The sequence below is a fragment of the Rhinolophus sinicus genome, linkage group LG07 (assembly GCF_036562045.2).
Source record: "Rhinolophus sinicus isolate RSC01 linkage group LG07, ASM3656204v1, whole genome shotgun sequence".
Taxonomy (NCBI): domain Eukaryota; kingdom Metazoa; phylum Chordata; class Mammalia; order Chiroptera; family Rhinolophidae; genus Rhinolophus; species Rhinolophus sinicus.
The window spans coordinates 15,766,928-15,791,047 of record NC_133757.1 but is presented as its reverse complement, the minus strand read 5'-3'; the positions used below and the strand labels follow the sequence as shown (position 1 = coordinate 15,791,047).

General features: G+C 42.2%; 1 long non-coding RNA gene across 1 annotated transcript in view; it reads left to right on the top strand.

Annotated features, from left to right (window-relative positions):
- Nucleotides 1-19,255, top strand: part of LOC141572789 (uncharacterized) — a 55,533-nt gene extending 36,278 nt beyond the window's left edge. Inside the window, exon 5 of the long non-coding RNA XR_012498284.1 lies at nt 18,924-19,255. This is a non-coding gene — a long non-coding RNA (uncharacterized LOC141572789). The remainder of the gene's footprint in view (nt 1-18,923) is intronic.
- The last annotated feature ends 4,865 nt before the right edge of the window (nt 19,256-24,120 follow it).

Genomic DNA, 24,120 nt, shown 5'->3' with positions numbered 1-24,120 from the left:
CTCCCTTCTCCCCCTGGGCTGCGGCCCTCAAAACCCTCTCCGTCCCCCCTCTCCAGGCAGCACTGCTGCTTCAATACTGCACTCTTGGATGCTTGCCTTCAGGGGCAGGGGAGGTCAATATTGGATTGCGTTTTCATATTCCCTTGGGGTAAAATTTACAGATTCTCAGTTGTGCAGTGAAAAAATAGGCATTTGATCTCCCTCAACTCTGTATGAATCTTGTGAACTGGTCTCTAGAAACCACTCGCATGACAGGAAATAAATAAAAGGAAGAGTTAGAAGGCTGGAATAATTAATCAAGGCCCCCGATCCCTGTGCATGCACACACACACACACACACACACACACACACACACACACACACAGCAGTCCTCCACTCTGCCAGAGGAACATTCAGGTTGCCTCTGTATTATGTGTCTTTGATTAATTTCTGAGGAAAAAGATCAGCTCTGCCAGAGCCTATGTTGTGTTTTCTCTAAATCAGGGCAAATAACATTACTTCTCCAAATGTTGCTATTAGAATGAGATTTATATTTACCTAGAGAGGCTGCTCCTGAGAGAGCGGCAGCGAGAAGTTTATGCTACAGACAGAATCATCTGCCCTGCTGAAATGTGATTTGCTGCGGAGGACTGTTTGGAGTTTGGATAAATGAGCAAGATAAACACGATGACTGCTGGTGGTTTTCAGTAACATGATTACCTCTGGGGAATAGATCTCTCTCCCTCTTTCTGTGTCTCTCATCCTCTCAGCTTGTGAATGAGCCCAAACTAATAATTTTCCAAAATGGAGGACTGAGCTGGTAAGGCCATGACATGTGCCCGTGTCCACAGCCAGCACGTTGCCCGTGTCCACAGTCACACACTCACTTGCACACACATGTGAATGTGTACACAGGTACACGCATACAGTGACACTTGGACCTCAGCTTGGGCCGCCTGGTGGGCAGAGGAACAAGACTTTTCCTGCCACGGTCCTTTTTCCTCCACCTCCCAGTGGAGCAGGTTGGGTCCTGGAGACACTACTAATATACCGGCAGGAAACAATTTGTCCCACAAGATAAAGCTGTAACATTCAGACAAAGTAAAAGCAAATCCGGCTATAAACCCCCTAGGTGCTCAGAGTTTTACTATTGTGGTTTCAGGCCATGGAATAAAAGTATTTTATGGATGTAGTTGGCTTTGCATTACTCCTGTGTGTTTTATAGTTCAGAGTTAGAACTGGAAAGAGGACCCAGGAGTCCTAGATCCAGGCTCAATCTTCTGTTTAACACTGTGGAGCTTTCACTCATGTGCTAGGCTGGTCTGGGTCTCCAAGGAGGAATCAGATGCGGACCCTGCCTCAAGGTACCTCAAAGCGTGACCCCAAGTAGACTGCATATAAGCTTAGAAAGTAAGAGGTATTAAATGAGAGGCACAGAGGGAAATCGCTGCAAGGGAAGCATCACCTCTGGCTGGAGAAGGAGGGAGGGGCACTGTGGACTAGCCCCCGAGTTGCATCGTGGACATGGTATAAGACTTGGACAGGAGACGATGGAGGTGGGAGGTCATTTCTGGCAGGGGCAACGCCATAATTAAGGGTTCAGAGAGAGGAAAGTGGGGATGTGTTTAGGGAATAATAAATAGGCTAGTCTAGGACATGAAACACATGTGGATGTGAAAGAGAGGAAAGTGGGTGGAAAACAAAATCTCTTTTCTGTGTTCCCTTTTCTCCCTGTCGTCGACCACTTCTGCTTAGGCCTGTGTGGTCCTGTCCCAGGTTGCTGATCTGAAACCCTTTTCCCACTCTCACCAAGTGAAGACTGTAAGGATCTGTAAGGGCTCTGAGCTCAGGAAGGCACCAAAGTGGAGGGTCCTGGAGATGTCTGGGGGAGGAAAAATGTCCTTTATCTACCTACCTACCTACCTACCTACCTACCTACTGCTGCTACCCACATTATTTACTTTGCCTGAACGCTTCTTCCTTTCCATTACTTTTGCCTAATTCATAGCATCCTCTGAGATGCAAATCAAATGCAAGTTCCACAGGAAGTTCTTTCTTAATTTCTCCAGACAGAAGCAACTACTCCTTTTCTGGGACCTTGAAATCCTGTGTGCCTCTGGAATGTTAATGGGATTCTCCTGTAAACAGTGGAAAACCCCCTGTAATGCTCTGGGCCCCAACTCCCAATTCTATGTAGTCTCTGTGTGTCTATTTCTGTAAAAAGTCCTTATTATAGATCTTAAGTCAACTGCCAAACTGGGGCTTAATAAACATAACATGTATAAAACAGAGAAGATTAAAGGGTCTAATGCAGGAGCTCTGAACTTAGAATCAGCTCATGGAAAATGTGCCCAACAGGGTGAGAGCGTGACAACATTGTTATTCCAGCTCCTCTGATTCAGTCTAAAGGCCCGGGTCCTCCAGCAAGGCATTGAGAACAGGACGTACCACCACCCAGAAAACAAGAAGAAGTCCTTAAATGTCCTTATCAACAGACTAGAAGGCACAGCATCCATGGCTCCAGCCTGGGTTCCTCCAACTGGCTCAAAACCAAACTAATTACCTTCCCTCTCCCCAAACCTGGCTTCTTCTCATGTTTCCACTATTTCAGTCAGAATCAACACCATCCACACAGCTGTGCAATTCAGAAAACTAGAAGGCATCTTGGCCCCTTCTCCTCATGTTCCATTCCTAATCTACTGTCAAATCTTGTCATGTCCAACATGGATGGATCTTGAGAGAGTAATGCTGAGCGAAATAAGTCAGACAGAAAAAGCAGAGAACCATGTGATTTCACTGATATGTGGTATATAAACCAAAAACAACAAAAGAACAAGACAAACAAATGAGAAACAGAAACTTATAGACACAGATAATAGTTTAGTGGTTGCCAGAGGGTAAGGGGGTTGGGGGGTGGGGGGTGGGAGATGAGGGTAAGGGGGATCAAATATATGGTGATGGAAGGAGAACTGACTCTGGGTGATGAACATACAATGGGATTTATAGATGATGTAATACAGAATTGTACACCTGAAATCTATGTAATTTTACTAACAATTGTCACCCCAATAAATTTAATAAAAAAAAATCCAAGAGCTTAATAAATTGTAATTTTTAGTAAAGTTCTTTATGACATGGCAAAAAAAAAAAAAAAAAAAAAAATCTTGTCATGTCGTGTACATCATTCAAATCCATCCCCGCTTTCCACCTTTTCCTCCAGTGCCCAAGCAAACCATTATTATCCCCAACCAGGATAATCACACTTACTCCTACCACTTTATCCCCACACTGTCTGGCCTCCCTCATGTCCACCCCGTCAGCTAGTCTGACATCAAATCTACAGTGCATTCTTCAATCACTGCTCCAAGCCAGCCCAAGGTTTCCTGTTGTTCCCAGGCCAGGTCCAGTCATGCAGCCTGGGAGGTCATGGCAAGGAATTTGAAACCATTTTACCTCTTCGGTCTCATTCTTCCTGACTCTCCCTGACTCTCTGAACTTCAAATGGCATGGCCTTTCCTGACGGCATTTAAAGACTACCTTTCTCTCCACTTGACATGTGTGTCCTCCTGGTTTGAGTTTCAGCTTAGTTCTTAGTTTTTAGTTTAATTGTCATTTTCTCAGGAAGGTCTTCCTTTATTGAACAAGAAGACCATGACCTTCTCTTATGGCCTCTGAAGTACCCTGTGCTTCTTGCTCAGCACGCTTATCACAGTTTATGATTAGATATTAAACACTGACAAAATATATCTTTTGTAGTAAATAGAAACCGCATCAGGAATTGAAGGCACCATGGCTTATTTCTCATTATTGCATTCCTGGGAGATAGCACCAGACAGTCTATGTTCCTGGCACCTAATAGTGTCTAATGCACATTTATTGTGGATGAACGAGTGGTTGATAAATTAATAAGCAAATGAACCACATAGCTATAAGTAAAGACCAAAGGTAGCTAGCTACTCCTTGGGAGAAAACTTTATAAGGCTGATAGTTGCGCTGGTCTCTAGTTGTTTTTTTTTTTTTTTTTTTTTAATTGCTCCTGGACAGCAGAATGTGACTTCTGCAAAGAACATGCACGTGTCAAGCCCTGGAAAAGAGACTGGCTCCAGTTTAGGGGCTGGGGTCATCCTTTGGACACAAACCCATCCCTGGATCTTGGGACCTGGGCTTTGTGTGGCCTGCCTCAGAACTAACCTCTTATCTCAAAATGTCATCCCGTCTTTATATGAGTTAAGTCAGAGAGTTAGGGCCAGCATTCAGTATTATGAGCTTTCTATACTTTGCCTTAGAAATGGCCTCCTAACTTGTCTTCCTGGCTTCAGTTTCTCCAAAGGCCAACTACCCCGACACTACTGCCGTTTGCATTCTCCTAAAGCAGAACCTTCAATCTGTTATTCTCTTGCACAAAACCCAACAGTGTCCGCTCTGTTTATAGGATGAAGCCCAAGTGATATGACTGAGAACAATTTAATCCTCGTTGCAAAGTATTCTTTCCCTCAAATGTAAAATGATCTTTAAGTCACTTCCCAGTCTCATCATGCTATAATTCTAACCCCTGCATGTGGCACTGAGGGCTTTTTCTGGCCTCATCCCAGTCTATCCCAACCCATTTGTAGCCAACCCTGGTTCCCAACACACACCCACTGATCTGGGAGTTCTCTATTCTGGCCCTCGCACGTCCCATGTCGTCTCTCCCTGGCAGAATTGAAATAATCAGGCGTATAATAAATTATGCCTTTGAATAAGGCATAATTCCTCCTCACCTTTCCTTGTGTGTCCTTCTTTTAAGTAATATCAGACCTCTGTGTTAGTTAGGTAGGCTATGCCATGCTGTATTAACAAATTTACCTAAAATTTCAGTGCCTGAACACACAATAAAAATTTTGTTTTCCTCCATAATACATATTTAGTATAATTCAGCAGGAAGCTTTTCTCCTCAAAGAAACTTAGGAACTCAGGCTGACAAAGGCTTCATAACCTGGAATGTTTCTGAGAAAAAAAGGAATGTAGAAAGTTCATGTGCTCTTTTTGCTTTGGCCCAGAACAGATACGCATCACCTCCCTTCATAGCCTATTATCCAAAATGAATCACCTGGCTTTGCCTCAATGCACAAGAGCAAGGATATGGGCAGCATCTAGATATTCCGTGAGCAGTAAACGCATCTGCCAAGGCAGTTAAAACATCAGTGTGCACTAAGTTCTCGGTACAGGTCTGCTCATAGTGGGGATGCAGTGCTAACTGATTTTCTCTCTGTTCTGAACACAAACAATATTTTATGCCTGGAGATCTTATTAATTGACTGAAGGCCAGACTTTGGCCTTGCCTTGATATTAGCTCTGTATTATGTTTGTCTGGTTTCTCTTATCAGATGATAAATGCCTGGGACCCTTTCCAATATTAATAAATAACTTCCTCAAGCAGCAGGGGGAGAGGAAAGCACTCTGGATGCGAGTGGAGCTTTGTCTCTGGTAAGTTGCTTGATGTTGGGCTAATTATTTACCCTCTGAAAACTAGCCTAGAATTTCAGAGCAAGCACACAGGACTTCCTTAGCTTAAATACCAGGTCTGTCACCCACTATATGTGCAGTTTTGGGAAACTTAACAAATCCAACCCGTTTTTCACTTAAAGACAGGCCAGAGTGAATCATATTTCTCTCTGAAGGTCTTTATTTTCCTCTCAATAAATATCTTGTTAGCTGCCTGGCTGGGCAGGGCTTAACATTGACATGCTCATTTGGTCAACCCTGTTTCGGTTATTAACCCTGGTTTGGTGTTGGACAGTTGAAGTGCTGGCTCCTTCAGATCACAGCTAACAGACACACTTGATAGGATAGGTACATAGCAGGAGAAGGAGAGACTTAGCCCTGGTTAGAAAGCCCCTTGCTGTAGCTCCTATTTGAGTCAAGACCCTTTACAGCTGCCCTCACGTAGGGCAGCAATGCCTTATTAGCCCAGCAGGATTCCAGGCTTCCACATGCCCCTAAATCAAAGGGATCTGTTGTCAGAAGCCAGAGAAAGGAGGAAGACATCCCGCTTATCAGAGTACATACCCTGCTTGTCAGGACCGTTCTACTGATCTTCTCAAACAAATCCTAAAAAGAACATGGACAGAAACTACCTTGAGAACCAAAAGGGAGGTCTGGGCACCTCAGCAGGAGAGGAAGAGAGATAAAGAGAAGGCAGAGGGGGAGGCAATCCTACCCACAGAAATAAAAGCGTTCATACAATGTAAGGAGAGGCCTTTTCCTCTCTTGGGATCGTCCACTCCACATCTTGGAGTGTATCTGCCTTTGCTAATAAACTTCTTACTCTCCTTTACCTGCACTCAATGCTGTCTCTCGACTGAATTCTTTCCCTTGAGAAGACGAAGAGCTGAGGAATATTATTACAACCGGGTAACACATTCAACAGCCCAGGGCTATTAATTTGGTGGGGAACCTTGTCTTCTCATTCATTGGACAACATTCACTACTTGTCCTACAAAGAACTGTGAGGGACAAAGAGAAGCATTAGAGGCGACCGGGATGGCATAATGGGCAGGCATGTGGGTTAGAATGTGTTCTCTCCAGCCAGATACCCTAGGTATGAAGTGCTGCTTCATCAACTTAGGACATTTCTGGACCTATTTATGTTCATGTTGTTGAAATCAAAACTATGAAGTACTTGGCATGGTGCCTGGAAGTAAGTAAGTAGGCAGTGCATTCTAGCATCGATAATGATTATTCAGTGTTCACTGAGGACTCCAAAAGCACCTATTACAGGCCAGGGGCTGTTTTGAATGCTTGGGGTATAACAGGGAACAAAACAAAAAGTCATTGTCATCACAGAGATTACATGGTGAGGATGAAGATGAAGATGGAGGAGGAGGAGGAGGATGGTGGTGATGTTAATGATGACCCTGAAGATGGTTTAAAATGTACTGGGGGAAATAAAGTAAATCCCCATGTTGCCATCTCCTTATCCTAAACTACTCGCGGCTCAATAAATGTCCCCTGCTGCACAGTGAGATCACAGACAGTCCAGAGAACACTCTACTCATATCTGGACCTCCACTGCCTGATTTTCTGAGTGTATTAATGAGTCTCTTATAGTAACTTTTCAACCTCTTGATAAGATGTGGCCTCTCATGGGTGAGGATGGCTCATGGAGGCCCTATTAACACAGAGGAAATACGCTGGGGTGTTGTAGAACACAGGTCTTTTATTTATTCCTCTATTCATTCAGAAATATTTCTCAAGCCCCTAGGAGGTGGTAGGAATTATGCCAAACACAGTGGGGGGGCCCAGAGATGAGTGATGAGTCACATATCACCAGAGCCCATGACACATATCAGTGGCTATTTCCTGAAGGTAATTGTGTGACGCCTCGTGCCACCATTTCCAGCCTTCATCCCATTCCTTTACAATGAGGTCCCTCCCTTAGGGAGGAGAGGAGGGCTGCTACTGGTGGAAGTGTGTTTGGGCAGAGAACTACCTGTTGGAACACAGACCCAGGGAAACTGTTCTGTCCTCTGCCATCTGACTGGGAACCGTATTAGCAAAGCCAATGTCTCCAGAGAAGAAAATCAATTATGTGAATAACTGACCTGTAATTCAGTGAGAAATGTTCCATCCCTGAGTCAATACCTTCTACAGTCGATCTTTTGAGAGTTCGTTGGGAATGACAAGAGATGTTGCAGCAATTCGAGGGCTCGCTGGTCACCCTTAGATTGTGTATTTGTATTACAATCAACTCCTGGTGTCATCTTGTCAAGGCCCTGATATTAAAGACAGGATGAGGTCTCAGGATTGGAATGACCTCTTCAGTGATGAGCATTTGAGGGAGGAGGAGGAGGGGGAGAAAGAGAGATGCTGACACTTTACTTTTATAGTGCTACCTATTCTGTAGGCAGTTATAACCCAGGAGAGTGGACAGGAAGGGTGTGTATCTCTTAGTGTTAGTTTCCTCAGTTGTAAAAAGGGGCAAGAAGCTTTCCCAAGGTCTCAAAACTAGCAATTGTCAGAGAGGAGTCTAAAATCCAGGTCTCCAGACTCCAAATTTAGTGCCTTTCCCACCATTCCAGCCAGCTCACGGCTTGTGACATGGACTTGAGTAAAGAAACTTCTGCATGGTTTCCCTAGGACACTAGTTTCTCAAAAATGTTAAAATTATCACACACACACACACCACAGAGAGGCATTTCTTCCAAATGAGTCAGGGACTGCTAGAAGGGGGAAAGTTAAATGGGCTTCTTTAATGCAAGATTTCTCAGTGGCTTTATACGCTCATATAAGTGACCCCTTGAGAATATTCTAGGCAGGGGGAAAGGAGACAGTGACTTCCTGGACCACAGAATTCTTTCTTCATGGACCATGTAAAGGACTAGTTTTCTAAAAATATGTTTGCAGAAACTTGGCTTTATCTTGCATCTTTCTTCTTCAGTTCCCTCTAAAAACGACAGAGAGACTCCTCTATGAACCAAGGAAGACTTTGGGGAAATGGTAGTCCAATGATCAGCAGCAAATTTGTTTCTGGCTTGGGCAACCGTCACATCTAGCCCTTTGTTTATGCAAAGTCTGTCCTTCTCAGGCCCCATACACCCATAGAAGAGAGCTGACCTGGAGGTCGGGAGGTCTGCCACCAGCCTGCAGTATGACCTTAGTCAAGTCAATTTCCCATTTTAGTCCTCAGATTCCTCTCCTGTAAAGGGAGCATGAGACTGACCAGGGCACTTTGTTAAGATACAGAACCTTGAGCCTCACTCCAGTGATTGCAATTCAGTAGATTTGGGGTGAGACCCTGGGATCTGTATTTGTAATTATCATGCTGGGTTACTGTGGTGTGAAAGCCTGTCTACAGCAGGGCTTGGGAGAGATTTATTCAGACCAATGAGGACCACAGAGAGGCCTCTGAATATATATGACAGAGATGAAGTCGTCAGCCACCTGATGCCAGGTGGATACACCCAGCCTACTTCCTGACTCTGAGAAAATGGCCACCCCCCAGCCTACATCTTCTTCTTAACTGTCTATTACTCTTTTTATTCACCTCTTGATGGTAATTATTCACTAACAGCCCTCTTGGGAGAGAGGAGAATCTCTTTGTTTATCTATAATTCACTACCTCTTACATGGCATTAAAAAAGGCCATAAATTATATCACATTTTCAAGTGTGGATGCTGAAAACACCACCATGATAGTAAAATCCATTTACAATCTGCTGAAAAGCTGCTTTGAAATGATGGTTTACAGAAAAGAAGTTGGCCCTTTTAGAAAATTTTTTTCTGCGAAACTGAGAGTTATGTAATTCCAACCTCTATTTGGAGGCAAGCTGCCAAAAGTTTTGGTTGCTGAAAAAAGAATCATTTTCCAATTTCACTTCAAACTGGATGTGGTTAATGAACTTTAAAATTGGAGAGATTTTCAAGTGAACATATATTACTTTGGTAATCAAACGTAAGTTATTAAAAAAAAGTTTAGAGACAGGAAATAGGACCAGGAATATGAGAGTATTGAAATCTTTTCCCCACAGGGCAAACTGGCAGAGAAGGTTCTGACTATGAAAAGCTCTTGGTGGAGGGCCCCACTTCTAAAACCAAGATGGTCTCCTTCACCAGTTTTCCCAGCTTGCAGAGGGAGAAGCAATAGAAATAAGCAAAGGATACACAGGTGTACCTCTTAGTTTCTTGTGCTTGTATTGCATACATGCTTTTTACCCTGCTTTTTCACATAATATCATAACACAAGTGCTTAACCTACTTGCTACAAATCCTTGCAACAGAGTATATAATGGCTGCATGTTTCCTGTCACACAAATACACTATAATTCATCTAACTATGGCCCTCTTGTTGGACATTTTGGTTATTTCCATTTTTTCCTTTTGTAGAAAAATATACTGTGATGAACTCTTAGTGCATAATGAGTTTTCTGTATTTAAAATTATTTTCTTAGGACAGATTCTAATACAGATTGAATTCTAGTACCACAGTAGTATAAGCTGTCCTCTTTACCTTCTCAAAATGTTAGGTAGAGTTTTTGAAGACAAGCTGGTCTGAAGTCACATCCTGGGAGGGGTCTGACTTCAAAGTAAAGATTTATGAAAAGAAAAAAAATCTAAGCAACTCTAGATTTGAAATCGGAGTGCTACTAACTACTGACTGATAATATTTATGACTTAATAACAAAACTATAAATTGAGTTCTGTATGTTTAATTCTTTGAATGTTCTGCATATGTATCATCTTTTCACTCATTCATTGTAAAGTAACTGCGATGAAAGAGTCATCTGAATGTTTAGCCAGAAAGTCTAATTCACAGTAGCAACAGGGACATATTTCATTATATTCAACTTATACATTATACCTGAAATGACTCTGAAACAAGTTATTTCTCATGTGGCCATTACTAGCATTAGGAGAGTCGTTTAGTTATTATTTGACCATTGTTCAGACTGAAGAACCAAACACAGCTTGGAGGAGGGACTTGTCCAAATTTACAAGGCAAAGCAGAGGCCACATGAGTATCTGGGGCTGTATTTCCTGATTCCCAGACCTGTGGTTAATGGGAATACTTCATCACTAATGTATGTCAGCCGTGGAGGTTGCCCCTGGAGGAGCAAGAGACCCCAACCCCACACCTACCTCCCTTCCCCAGCCCAGAGTACTGGTGCCAGGAAAAAGAGCCCTCATAAAATTTGGCTGTGAAAAACAATTATCTGGGTGGGACGGAAGGTTGCTGGGAACCCAGACATCCTCTTAAGTGGCTTGCACACAGACTCACTCACAGACACTCACCTTGGGCTCCAGCAGAGGCACAGTAACTCAGGGAACATTGGAGGCATACGGAGGGCAGACTGAAGTATGTGGCTTCACAGTGAGGGCTGGAGGACAGTCATCATTTTTCCTGTGTGGCGTCTTCGTCCCCTGCAGCTGGCAGGGCGCCATCTTTCCTGTGTTGAACCCTCCCCCACCGGCCAGATCTGAATCTGATTGGTCTGGTGAGCTCTGCTGCTCCACTCTGCTGACTCATTGGGACCCTGCCCCACCCAACTTGCCCAACACCTGAGGCAATTTCTTTGAGAGCAGTCAGTTCCACCTGCATGGCATTCTGTTTTGAAAAACTATTAGTCTGTAGGACCCAGGCTGGCAACAGCTGGCCATGGTGAGCTCTGAGACTTTTGCTGAGTAGCTTCAGGCTCAGAACTGGCACCAAACCTGAGTCTACATTAACCTGTTGACCACAATTCTTCCCACTCTAGTGACTCCCTGAGACTCTGCCTCACCCAACTCGTGTGCTGCACAAGGTTTTATCAGCAGCTGAACCTTAAGGGAGTTGGCAGTTGGCAACAGCCATCGGGGTTTCCTGACTTTTTGTGGAGCTACCCCAGGCCTGGTAATGGTGGCAGCCATGCTCAATTTGTAGCATAGCATCTCCCACAGACCTCCAGGGTTAGCACAGGCAGCAAATAATCACTGATCACTTTGTAGCTCCTACCAGGTAGTCCTCAGCTGGTCGCAGGCAGTGGGAGACCTGGGCCTGAAATAGAGCTCCTTGCAAGAGGCCCCAGAACCAACATACTTGGAGGTTGGCTTCAGCCCACAGCAGAACATCACCCAGTTAGCCCTACACATTGCACAGCCAAAGGGCAGCCTCAACACACATCAGAGCCCACTGGAGCGAATCCCACTCAGTGGGGTAGGCCCACCACACAGCAGCCTGTAAGCTGTGGATGTGACCAAACCCCACAGCCAGTCAGCCTGAGGGTCAATCCCACAAACTGATGTGCCAATAGCAATCAAAACTCAACTATAACAGGAGAGCACACACAACCCACAGAAGGGATACTCCTGGAGCACCCAGAGCAGGTGACCAAGGAGACTGCCAGGACCCCACCAGGGCACCTACTGCATAAAGCCACTCAGTCAAGACTGGGAGACATAACAGATTTACCTAATACATAGAAACAAACAGAGAGGCATCCAAAATGAGGAAACAAAAAAATACCTCTCAAATGAAAAACAAAAAGGAGAAAATTCCAGAAAAAGAACTAAACAAAATAAAGGCAAGCAACCTACCAGAGACAGAATTCAAAACAGTGGTTATAAGGATGCTCAAGGAACTTAGTGAGAACTTCAACAAAGGGATAGCAAGCATAAAAAATGACATAGACATGATAAAAAAAGAACAAGTCAGAAGTTAAGAATACAGTAACTGAAATGAAGAATGCACTAGAAGGAATCACAAGGAGACTAGATGAAGCAGAGGATCGAATTAGCAACTTGGAAGACAAGGTAGCAGAAAACACCCAATCAGAACAGAAAAATGAAAAAAGAATCCAAAAAAAAAAAAAGGAGGATAGTTTAAGAGACTTCTAGGACAACATGAAGAGTAATAACATTCACATCATAAAGGTACCAGAAGGAGAAGCAAGAAAGCAAGGGATTGAGGACCTATTTAAAGGAATAATGACTGAAGGAAATAGACATATAAATCCAGGAAGTGCACAGAGTCCCAAACAAGATGAACCAAAAGGCCCACACCAAGACACATTATAATTAGAATGGCAAAGGTTAAAGACAAAGAGAGAATGCTAAAACAGCAAGAAAAATTCAACTAGTAACTTATAAGGGAGCTCCCATAAGATTACCAGCTGATTTCTCAACAGAAACTTTGCAGTCCAGAAGGGACTGACAGAAAATATTCAATGTGATGAAAGGCAAGGACATACAACCATGATTACTCTACCCAGCAAGGCTATCATTTAGAATCAAAGGACAGATCAAGAGCTTCCCAGACAAGGAAAAGCTACAGGAGTTCATCACTCCTAAACCAGTATTACAAGGAATGTTAGAGGAACTTCTTTAAGGTGGAAAAAAAAAAAAAAAAAAGATCAAAATGATGAATAATAAAATGGCAGTAACTACATATCTAACAACAATTACTTTGAATGTAAATGGATTAAATATTCCCATCAAAAGACATAGGAAGGCTGAATAGGTAAGAAAACAAAACCCTTACATATTCTACCTACAAGAGAACCACTTCAGATTGAAAGACACACACAGATGGAAAGTAAAATTATGGAAAAATATATTTCATGAAAATGGAAACAAAAAACCTAGGGTAACAATACTTACACCAGACAAAATAGACTTTAAAACAAAGGCTAGAACAAGAGACAAAGAAGGACCCAGTAATCCGGCCTCAGGGTATTTATCTGAAGAAACCCAAATGCTACTTCAAGAGGACATGTGCATCCATATGTTCATTGCAGCATTGTTTACAATGGGTAAGATAGGAAGAAAACCTGAGTGTCTGATGGTGGAAGACTGGGTTAAGAGTAGGTGGTACATAAATACACTGGAATACTGATTGCTCAGCCCATGGAAGGGAATGGGTTCTTGCCATCTGCAGTGGCATGGATGGACATGGAAGGTACTGTGAGCAGAGTGTCAGATAGAGAAATACAGATGCAATGTGATTTCGCTTATATATGTAATCTAAAGAACAAAATTAACAAACAAAACAGAAACACACTCATAGATACAAAGAACATACTGATGGTTGCCAGATGGGAGGAGGGTTGAGGGTAATGAGAAAAGGGGAGGGATCAAGAAGTACAAATTGGTAGTTACACAGTAGTTATGGAGATACAGGGTATAGCATAAGGAATATAGTTAATAATATTGTAATAACTATGTATTGATGTCAGATGGGTACTAGATTTGTTGGGGTGATAGATGGGAGGGGGTTAGGGGCAGCATGAAAAAGATCAAGGGATTAAGAAGTACAAACTGGTAGTTACAAAATAGTCTTTGGGATGTAAAGTAAAGCCTAGGGAATATAGTCAATAATATGGTAATAACTACTTATAGTGCCAGGTGGGTGCTAGACTGGTCAGGGGGATCACTTCTTAAATTACATAAATGTCTAATCACTATGCTGTATTCCTGAAATTAATATAAAATAATATTGAATGTCAATTGTAATTGAAATTTTTAAAAAGGGGGGAAAATGTGAAGCAAAATAAGAGGTCAAAATTTCCAGGTATAAAACAATAAGTCATGGGGATGTAAGTACAGCATAGGGAATATAGTCAATAATACTGTGACAGTGTGGTACAGTGTCAGATGGCTGCTGGACTTATCATGGTGATCAAGTCTTTAAATATATAAATGTTGAATAACTATTGTGTACCCCTGAAACTAACATAATATTGTATGGTAGCTATATTTTAATAAAATTTTTAAAATAAAAAAAATCATAAAAAATAAAAGAAAAATAAAATAACACAAAAGGAAAAAACAAAAAAGAAAAGAAAAGAAGTTGCCTCTGTGATGTTCAAAGTAAATCCAAGTGGATGTGTGGTAGCTGGAGACGTTAGCCAGGATCTCGGGGCAGGAGACGGAGATTTGAAGGTCAGCTCAAATGCAGTTTGTGTAGTTGAAGACCTAGAGTGGGTGGGATCATCCAGAGAGGACAGGAAGAAGGAAATAAGAAAGGAGAAAGGAACCACAGTGGGGAAATGCTGACCTTTATTAAAAAGAACCCAGTGAAGGAGCTTGAGAAGGAATGGGAGAAGAGGCAAGAAAGAGCAGTGATTCGGAAGGAAGGGGAGGAGAATCTTTGATGTCTATGCCTAAAAATTCCCTGCTAGAAAGAGGGTGGCTGTGTAAGTATCACCCAACCAGGCTTCTTTCGTCCAGCAAATGCTAAAGTGGGCAGGACACAAGGACCACACAGTAAGCCCAGCCTGCCCTGGGGAAACCTAGATGTGCAGCTGTCCTAGATGACAGGGAAGCAGACCGAGGTAGATGGGGTTGCCCTGGGGAAAGTGTCTCAGGGGAGCTGCTACAGAACTTGGCCTTTCTCATTTTCTAAAGCAGGTTGGAGGGGGGAGGAGAAGGAAGGAAAGAAAACACTCACAAGTGGTCACTGGCTCTCTGATTGGTGCTTCATTTCCTTGATCTCATTTAATGATTTCACCAATTACAAGGGGTGGTGCTGGTGGTATCTGATTGAGGAACCCTTTCCTCTGTCCTCATGTTTCCAGGCTTCCATCACAGACCTTTCCAGTCTCACACTCCTACCACCAGAAGAAGCTGTTCCCTTTTCCCATTGGTGGGGTGCCAAGGCGCTTCACACCCACTGGCCCACTGTTCTTTTCCCAGTTGATTTGAAGCCATAGAGTCCCTGTTTCCTCTTCTTGTTTTGGAAGTGATCTCATCCTCTGATCCCCATTGTCTTCTTTGTTGATTCTGAACATGTGTTTTTTTTTTTCTAAAGTCTTCATGTTTGGGCCAAGAAAAAAGTTTTAAGACAGATAATTGTGACGTACTGGGAATATACTCAGACCAGTTCCAACAAATCTAGGTTCAAAACTGTCTTCCAGTCTTACTCGAGGCAAAGTGATTTAGCATGAAAAGTATGAGATTTGGAATTCAAAGAACCAAGTGCAAAACATGCCAACAGTGCCTTTGGGGAAAGTAGATGATTATGACTGTCTAGCTATTTTGTCTGAATTTGGTTCAGTTGTTGGAAAGGGTGAAAAATTAGGAATTACTGGATGTAGATCCATGCTTCATTCCTAAGTCCAGAAGTACCAGTTATTAAGCTGATGTAGACCCTCTAATTTGATTCGTGTCTGTTTTAATTTCACTCAGATTCTTATTTGGAGGAGAAAAACATTATTTGCTCACCTGTTCAAATCCCAAGATAAACCCATTTTATATATGAGGAAGTTGCATTCACTCAGTTTGTAACTATTTAGAAAATAGTTAAAAGCAACTGAAAGCAGGCAGAGGAGGATAACAGGTATGAAGAGTCTGTCGCTGACCAAAGGCAGGAAACTGTTGGGTTTCCTTTTGAATATTCAGAAGTCAGAAGTATTCCCAACATCTCTTAGGTAGCACTGAGGCTCACAACCAAAGTGAGATGGGAACGCTGTGATTACTCCAAATAGACTAAGTATAGACATTTAAAAACATCCAAATTCACCCTGTGAGTTGTCTGTGAAATCTATGTGCTTTGAGAGCTGTGAGACATGATGAGTTGGAGACCAACAGGACTCATAGCTGGTAGTTGCTGATGGGAGAATGCCGCGCTGGGTCTGGCTGCTGCAGAGATCCAGTCAGTGGGTCTCCAAGGCCTTCTGGATACAGGTGCTACGTTTCTACTTAGACCAGGGTGAGGGCTATGGGGGTGAGGGTGAGGTGGAGTAGGGAGGGGGCATGGGATGAGCTGCTTGAGAGATACAAGCCAGGGCTATTCATTCCCATACATTTTTGCACTTTCAGAAATCTTTAACAAACAAACAAAAGCCAACAACCTGCAGCCACTATATGTTACATTTGTAGACCTTGATAAGATAACTTGAGGACACAGAGGCCAAAGACTCATGAGTAACCCTGCACACACTGTGTATTACTTTGAGTATCAGTGTTACATCAACAAGTATTGTCATTATTTTAAAATGATAAAATAATGAAATATAAAATAAGAAAAGTTTAAAATGTAAAAATAATAAATCTTGAAATAAGACAAATAAAACAAACCATCGGTGAAATCCCCCCATTCTTCTCATGTAGCTGGAACACAGGAGAGTGGAGCTGACCTGGAATTTTGTATGGGATTCTCAATATAAGTTTTAAATTTTATTTTTAATGACTGCATTTTTTGTTGTTGCTGTTCACTTCCAATTTGGAAATACTTGAAACACAGAATATTTGATGTGGGGGTAGAAGTAAGGATTTAGTTTGTATTGAAATCTAAATTATACATTCCTTGGCATTGCTCGTTCAAATAAAACAAGTGAAGGGATTAAGAAATACAAATTGGTAGTAGTTACAAAATAGTCATGGGGATGTAAAGTACAGCATAGGGAATATAGTCAATAATGTTTCAACAACTGTATATAATGCCAGGTGGGTACTACACTGAACAAGGGGATCACTGTATAAAGTATATAAATGTCTAACCATATGCTGCACACCTGAAACTAACATAAAATAATATTGAATGTCAACTGTAACTGAAAAAAGATTTTTTAACAATGTATGGTGGAACATGTTTTTCAAACTAAGCTTTTGAAAGAACAGACACCTGGGTCGGGCCCAGTGGCTCAGGTGGTTGGAGTGCGGCGCTCCTAATGCGTAAGGCAGCCAGTTGGATTCCCACAGGGACCAGCGAGCTGCGCCCTCTACAGCTAAGATTGTGAACAACGGCTCTCCCTGGAGCTGGGATGCCGTGAGCAGCCGGAGGTTGGCATGTGCCGCTGTGGGGCTGTCCGTGTGCTGCATGTGCTACCAGGAGCGGCCTGTGGCCAGCGTGAGGGGCCAGCTGCCAGCATGGGCTGCTGTGTGCTGCCGTGGGCTGCCGTGGGCTGCAATGAGTGGCCGGTGGCCAGCATGAGTGGCCGGCAGCCCCCGAGAGCTGCCATGAGCTGCTGCAAGCTGCCAACCCATGACTGGCAACCCACTGCCTCAGCTGGTGGGGAGCACAAGGCTCATAATACCAACATGGGCCAGCGAGTTGGGTCCCACACAACTAGACTGAGAAACAACGGCTTGAACCAGAGTGCAGGGGGAGGCGGGAGAAAGGAGGGGAAAAAGAAATAAAGAAAGAACAGAGACCTGAAATGTAAATTATCTTGTGGATAATAAATGGTTTAAGAATGTTGCAAGTTAATAAAACTGTTTCTTGATTATTAGGGGATCCCTCATTAGGATGATTTTTTAAAAAGGAAAAGGAAAAAGGAAATCTCAAACCATCTACAGAAGTAGGCAGACAGGTAAACTTTGGACTCTCCAAACCTATTTTAGTATCTTATTATTTAGCATCTTCAAAGCATGATCTGAGGACCATTAGAAATGCTGAGTATTAGGCCCCACCTCAGACCTTCTGAACCAGAACCTGTGTTTATCAAGATGCTTAGATGACTCCTAAGCACATGATACTTTCTGTGGCTTTGGTACTTTGAGTTCTCAGAGCTGAAATTTGGGAGCAATCCTAAACTAGACGCCAGACAAGACCTCTGGAGTCACAGGAGGAGACATTACTGATGTTCGAATGATGGTTCAGTTCCCAAACACAAGACAGACATATTTCTGTGAGTGACCAACTGTCCTTTTGTGTAAGTGGCTGCCTCTGGTCCTGGGCTATGGGTGAATCAGAGCATGTGATTTATCGGACAAGGGACATATATTTAGAAAGAAATGATTGCCAAAGGAAAGGAGGGTATGAAGAAATAATATTACTCATATCTGGTTTTCATTATAAAATAATATAACTGCTTTGCATGCTTTCTAGTCTCCTTAGGGTATTCTATTGCCACTCTGAGGTTTTTTCCTTTCTTCTTTTTTTTCTTTTTACCAATTTAGAAGCTATTTAGTAGCAACATTGCTGCATGGGAACAAAAATATTTTCTCACAAAATGTTCCCATTCAATAAGTTGCCACATATTTTTGTTCCATATGGTGCTTCACAAACTAACAGTGTCTGTAGGCAATACAATTGACAGAGCAGCAGAGGGGTATATTTATATGCTACAAGTAGCTATATGAACCCATGTCCAACAATTTTTTGCTTTAGACAAAAGATAATTGATGCTTAATTTAAAAAATGTAATGTTAAAGAGGAGTTCAAGCTGAATTTCTAAAAATAACTGCAGAGAAAGTAAATTTATTCATTTCCTCTTGTACCAAGAGTAATGGTAACCCCAGACCCATGCCCTCTGTATAATATTCCTCTGCTTTGTTTCCTCCACAGAACTTATTGCCACTTATGGTAGCCAGCCTCCCAGACAGTCCTGAGAATCCCTACTTCTTGGTTTTCAGGCCATCCTATAGTCCCTTCCCACATTTTATCAGGGTTAGGAACAATGGAATATTGAAGCAATATTCTATTCCTAGACTCGGTAATAAAAGATACCATGGCTTCCGTCTTGATCACTCTCTCTCTCTCTCTTAGATCACTCACTCTGGGAGAAGCCAGCTGCCAACTTGTGAGCAGTTTTCTGGAGAGATCCACATGGTGAGGAGCAAAGCCTCACGATCACGTCACATGAGTGAACTCGGAAAAAGATCCCCCAAAGCCAGACAAATATTCAGATGAGACCACAACCCCCATGACAACCGGACTACAGCCACATGAAAGACCCTGAGCCAGAACCACCCAACAACTCTGATCCTGGGCTCTGACTGTCAAAAACTGTGAGATAATACATCTTTGTTTTTTTTGAGGTGCTAAATGTGAGATAATTTGTTACACAGTAATACATAACTAATCTGGTACATTATACGTTTACATATTTATTTACTTACTATCTTTCTTCCCAAGCAACCTCCATGAAGGCAGTAACTGGCTTTGTTCACTGCTGTATCTCTAGTCCCTAGAATACTACCTAGATTATAGTAGGTGCTGAGTATACATGTATTAAATAAATGATTCAAGCCTGCTGACACTCATTCTAATGATTCGAATGGGGATTTATAGTGTTGTCATGTACGTGGGAGGTCCTCATGATGGGAAGGACTAGCTTTGTTGCTCTTCTGACTTAACTGGTTGGGAGTTTGGTAAGTGAGGAACCCCACAACTAATAGAAAGAACCCAATCATTGTTTCCAGAGAACAAAAGCATAACTTGAGAGGTAATATTTTTGTTCAACCACAACTCATAGGATAACAGATTTTTTTCTATTTAGGTTCTCACCAAAGTCAATGGCAGCAGACCACTGTTGGGAATGGCCATCAACACAAAGTGGTGATGGACGACCAGAGCTGGCTGCTTCCAGGAAATATGGTCCCTGAAAATATGAGCCAAAACAAACTCCATGGACATTGTAGTTCAGTCCCTTGCTTTTAATTGCCTAGCGTTGGGTCCTTGTAGGGCCAATGAGGGCCATAGTTCTTCAAAGCTGAGAGAACCCATGGACCAAATCTAAGCCATAACTGGGGGAACCCAAAGGTCAAGAGTTCAAGGGCAAACATGGAGACTAAAGGGGCAGGCTGATGACCATGGGCAGGTTGAACTCACTGGGGACTGAGGAGAAAACAAAAACAAACCAGGAATGCTCAAGGGGAGTCTTAAGTCATAGCTTTTAATATTTCATGCCTGCCTGCCCAACAGAACCACTTGGAGGAACGGTGCTGGCTATTAATTCTTTTTTTTTTTTTTTTTTTTAATGCATTTTTCCAGGACCCATCAGCTCCAAGTCAAGTATCTATTTCAATCTAGTTGTGAAGGGCACAGCTCACAGTGGCCCATGCGGGGATCAAACCAGCAACCTTGGTGTTATTAGCACCGCGCTCTAACCAACTGAACTAACCCCGGCCACCCCAATTCTTGTTTCTTACTTTACACCTACCCTCCTATGTACTGTTTTGAAATGCTGCCGTTGGGATTCCGCCAACAGCATTTCCCCTTTACCAGCTCTGCCAACAGGGGGCACTAGAGGAAACTGAAAGGATGGAATTTGGAGAAGGGCTTGTCCTCCACCCTGTTTGCTTTCTGTTCCTATCAGTGTCATCCTGGCCAGAGCAGTTGGTTCCAGTAGGAACAGCTGGTTTTAGTTTCCAGTTTTTCCACAATCCTAGAACCGTTTATATCTGAGATACAAGCTTTGGCAAGCCAGTTCCTCTGAAGTCTGGGTCTCATCCAGCTCCTTCCTCTGAGGTCAGGTACCGGCAACATATGGTAGCACACCCCTCAGAGGTCAGGGTCTCAGCTCTGCAGGGCCCCTTCTCTGTGCTCTAAATTTTAATAGCCCTGATTTCATTCCTTTGTTTTCCCCACACTTAGAGGTAGTAGCTGCTTCCTGCTTTCCTCAGTAACTGGTTAACTTGTTAAAAATTATTTTAATTAAGTTCTTTGTTTCTGTTTTCTGCAACCTGACAGGACCCTGTGTGAAGGTATATAAAAAAATATACAGACATCTGGATTGTCCCACAAGCTAATGTTGTTGTGCTTTTTTGTTGTTGTTGTTGTTGTTTTTAATTAAATTTTATTGGGGTGACAATTGTTAGTAAAGTTACATAGATTTCAGGTGTATAATTCTGTATTGCATCATCTATAAATCCCACTGTGTGTTCACCACCCAGAGTCAGTTCCCCTTCCATCACCATATATTTGATCCCCTTTACCCTCATCTACCACCCCGCTGCCCCATTACCCTCTGGTAACCACTAAACTATTGTCTGTGTCTATGAGTTTTTGTTTCTCATTTGTTTGTCTTGTTCTTTTGTTGTTTTTGGTTTATATACCACATATCAGTGAAATCATATGGTTCTCTGCTTTTTCTGTCTGACTTATTTCGCTTAGCATTATAATCTCAAGATCCATCCACGTTGTCACAAATGCTCCTATTTCATCTTTTCTTACCGCCGAATAGTATTCCATTGTGTATATATACCACAACTTCTTTATCCATTCATCTATCGAAAAAGGATATTTTGGTTGTTTCTGCTAATGTTGGTTTAAGTGGTCTATTGTGATTAGACACAAGGCCTTTCAAAAGTCTACAGGTGACTTTCATGTACAGTCAGGGTAGAGGACCACTATACTAAAGTATTCTTATTTCTCTCTATGGAATGGTCCAACAGACTTAAAAGATAGTGGGTGAGATGTACTCAAAGTAGGACCTTGACCTGTCCCCATTTTAAGCAATTCCTTCAGCTGCCTATACTCAAGTTTAGCAGAAACCATTTTCTTTTCAATTTGATGGAGTCCACTCATCCATCGAAGAGTAAGGGTTATTTGGGCCATTCACACTTCCAGCTCTTTTGTAGATGGTACCAACCATTTGGGCTGGCTCCACCCTTCTGCGTCCATATTCAGAAAGTCCTCTAACTTCTAGAAGACCTCTGGATATCCCATTCTAGGAGGGATCAACTAAGGCAGGAAATTACTAAATCGATATTTCCCTGTCACCAAAAGCAAAACAAGGGACAGCTCTTGGGTATTTGCAAGGGAAGATATTTCTATTCTTTAGAAAAAAAACAACCTGCATTTGCATTCAGAGAACATCCATCTTACACAGGTTGTTTTTGTCCAAATTCAACTCCCTCGCTCCTGATTTTCATTAAATATTTCATGTGTGTGGGGAATATTGTCAACATTACTAATGGGGTTTCTGTTTAATTTCTTGATATAATTTATCATCAAATAAACTCCCGGAAAGGAGTTCTGACCAACTGGATGGAACCTCACAGAGAAGGATGGGTTGTTTCTGCAAAGGGAATGATTTCAATTTCAAATAAGCAGGAGCTTGGGAATGTAAGGACCTGGTGACTTGGCAGGAAACATTATGGAAAGCAGCTAGATGGATGTTTCCAGCACAAAGGCTTGCTATTGCAGGTTTCTGCATAATGTACCTCTTTGAATCAGATAGGGAGAGAGGCACTTCATGAAAATTACCACCTTCTCTCTGAATGGACTTTTCTCTGTTTAGCTGTCTTGCACTAGACCATGGAATTATGCTGATCTAAGATGGCATACAGCTCAACAGATAGCATGTGTAGATCCCCTCCTCACCTCTTCTCAAATAAACCACCTAACCGTTCAGAATAAAAGGGAATAAGCAGACTCACAGGAAATTGGTAAAATGACAAAAGATGTGCACACACACAGACTGTAAATCAAGCCACGCACACATTTATGTGCCCTGCTTCTGCTCCATCTCTCAGAGAGAAGCCTGGACCCAGCCCCTCTTCCACCTGTTATTTTTTTTAAGGAAATGAGATTTGAGACATGATAGACTATAAAAGAAATGTGTTTAAGCAAAGCTGCTTCCAACCTTTCAAGTGTTTCTAGTTTTTGCGATAGAGAAAAACATGGGGAAAATATTACCAAGTGAAAGGAAAAAAATCTTGAAATGGGTTGAGAACAGGATACATTTCTTTGATCTTAGAAATGCTTCCTTTGGTTTATTTATGGTTTGGAAGAAGTAGCCTTAGTGGGTGAGATGTAGATTTGCAGAGACAGGAAGAGTGGTTGGGACAAAGGATTATTTGAACTAATTTCTTTGGTGCCACTGATAGCAAATGAAGCAGGAAACCTTCCACGAAGTTCTCCTACTCAGAAACCTCCAGTGACTCTCCAGTACCTATAGGAAAAGTCCTTGAATTTGGATTCCACCACGGTTTTGTACCGATTTTCATTTTTCAGTTTTGTCACCTGGAACTGTGCTGTGCAAATGTTCCATTTTAGCCTAAGGATTCATGTCTTGTACTAGTAGTTAAGAGCACTCTGTTTTCTATCTCAGCTCCCCATGTATTAGCAACTATGCAAACTTGGATGTGTTCCTCTGCCTCCTGACCTTTCCTGGTCCATAGTAAATATGATAACAATCGCTATATGTATTTTACTTCCTCTTACCTAAGCATGCCTTGCATTTCCCCCTCCATGTCTATCAGTGGAGTCTCTTACCCTTTCACCTTTGCTTATCAAAATCCAATTCATCTTATTTTCCTGACCAGACTGGGCACTGGTAAGGGTGGGCCCCGTTTACTCAGACTTGTGCTTCCTGCAGCCCTTGGCAGAGTGCCTGTCACATGGTCAGTGGGTGCCCCCTGCATGTTTGTTGGTATATTAACTAAAATCAAGTTTTCACTTTAGGAAAAAATTCACATCTGTAACGATATAAAATGTGCAGAAAATACACTTGCCCTGCAAGTGTTTGCTGCCTAAGAAGCAAATGCGTGCCATACTGGCAAGATCTATTGCCAAACTAGCAAGTAATAAACTTAAGAGTTGCTGTATATTCACTTTCACAATTGCTATTGAGCGGTTTTAACATTTCCTTAACTATCACATGTAAAAGGAATAGATGTGTCGGTCAGAGGAATCAGACTTTCTTTCTAAGTTCCTTGTAAAATAGTTCAAGGAGTTTTTGTTGGCATCACCAGAAGAAATTCTAGCACTGCAGGGTCATGTTTTTGCACTCAGTAGAATGTTTTAGAAAGTTCTTTTTGGAAGAGATTGTATTTCACTATTTCCTTTGTGTAAATATAACACTTAATTACCAACACAAAGGAACCATTCTCTGGGAACTAAATTGCTTATTAACAAAAGATTTGAAATGGACTTGAGTTTCAAAAGAGAGCAGAAGAAATTGAAGATGTGTATCTTTAAACAATAATTACACGGCTGAAAATCATATACTGAACAT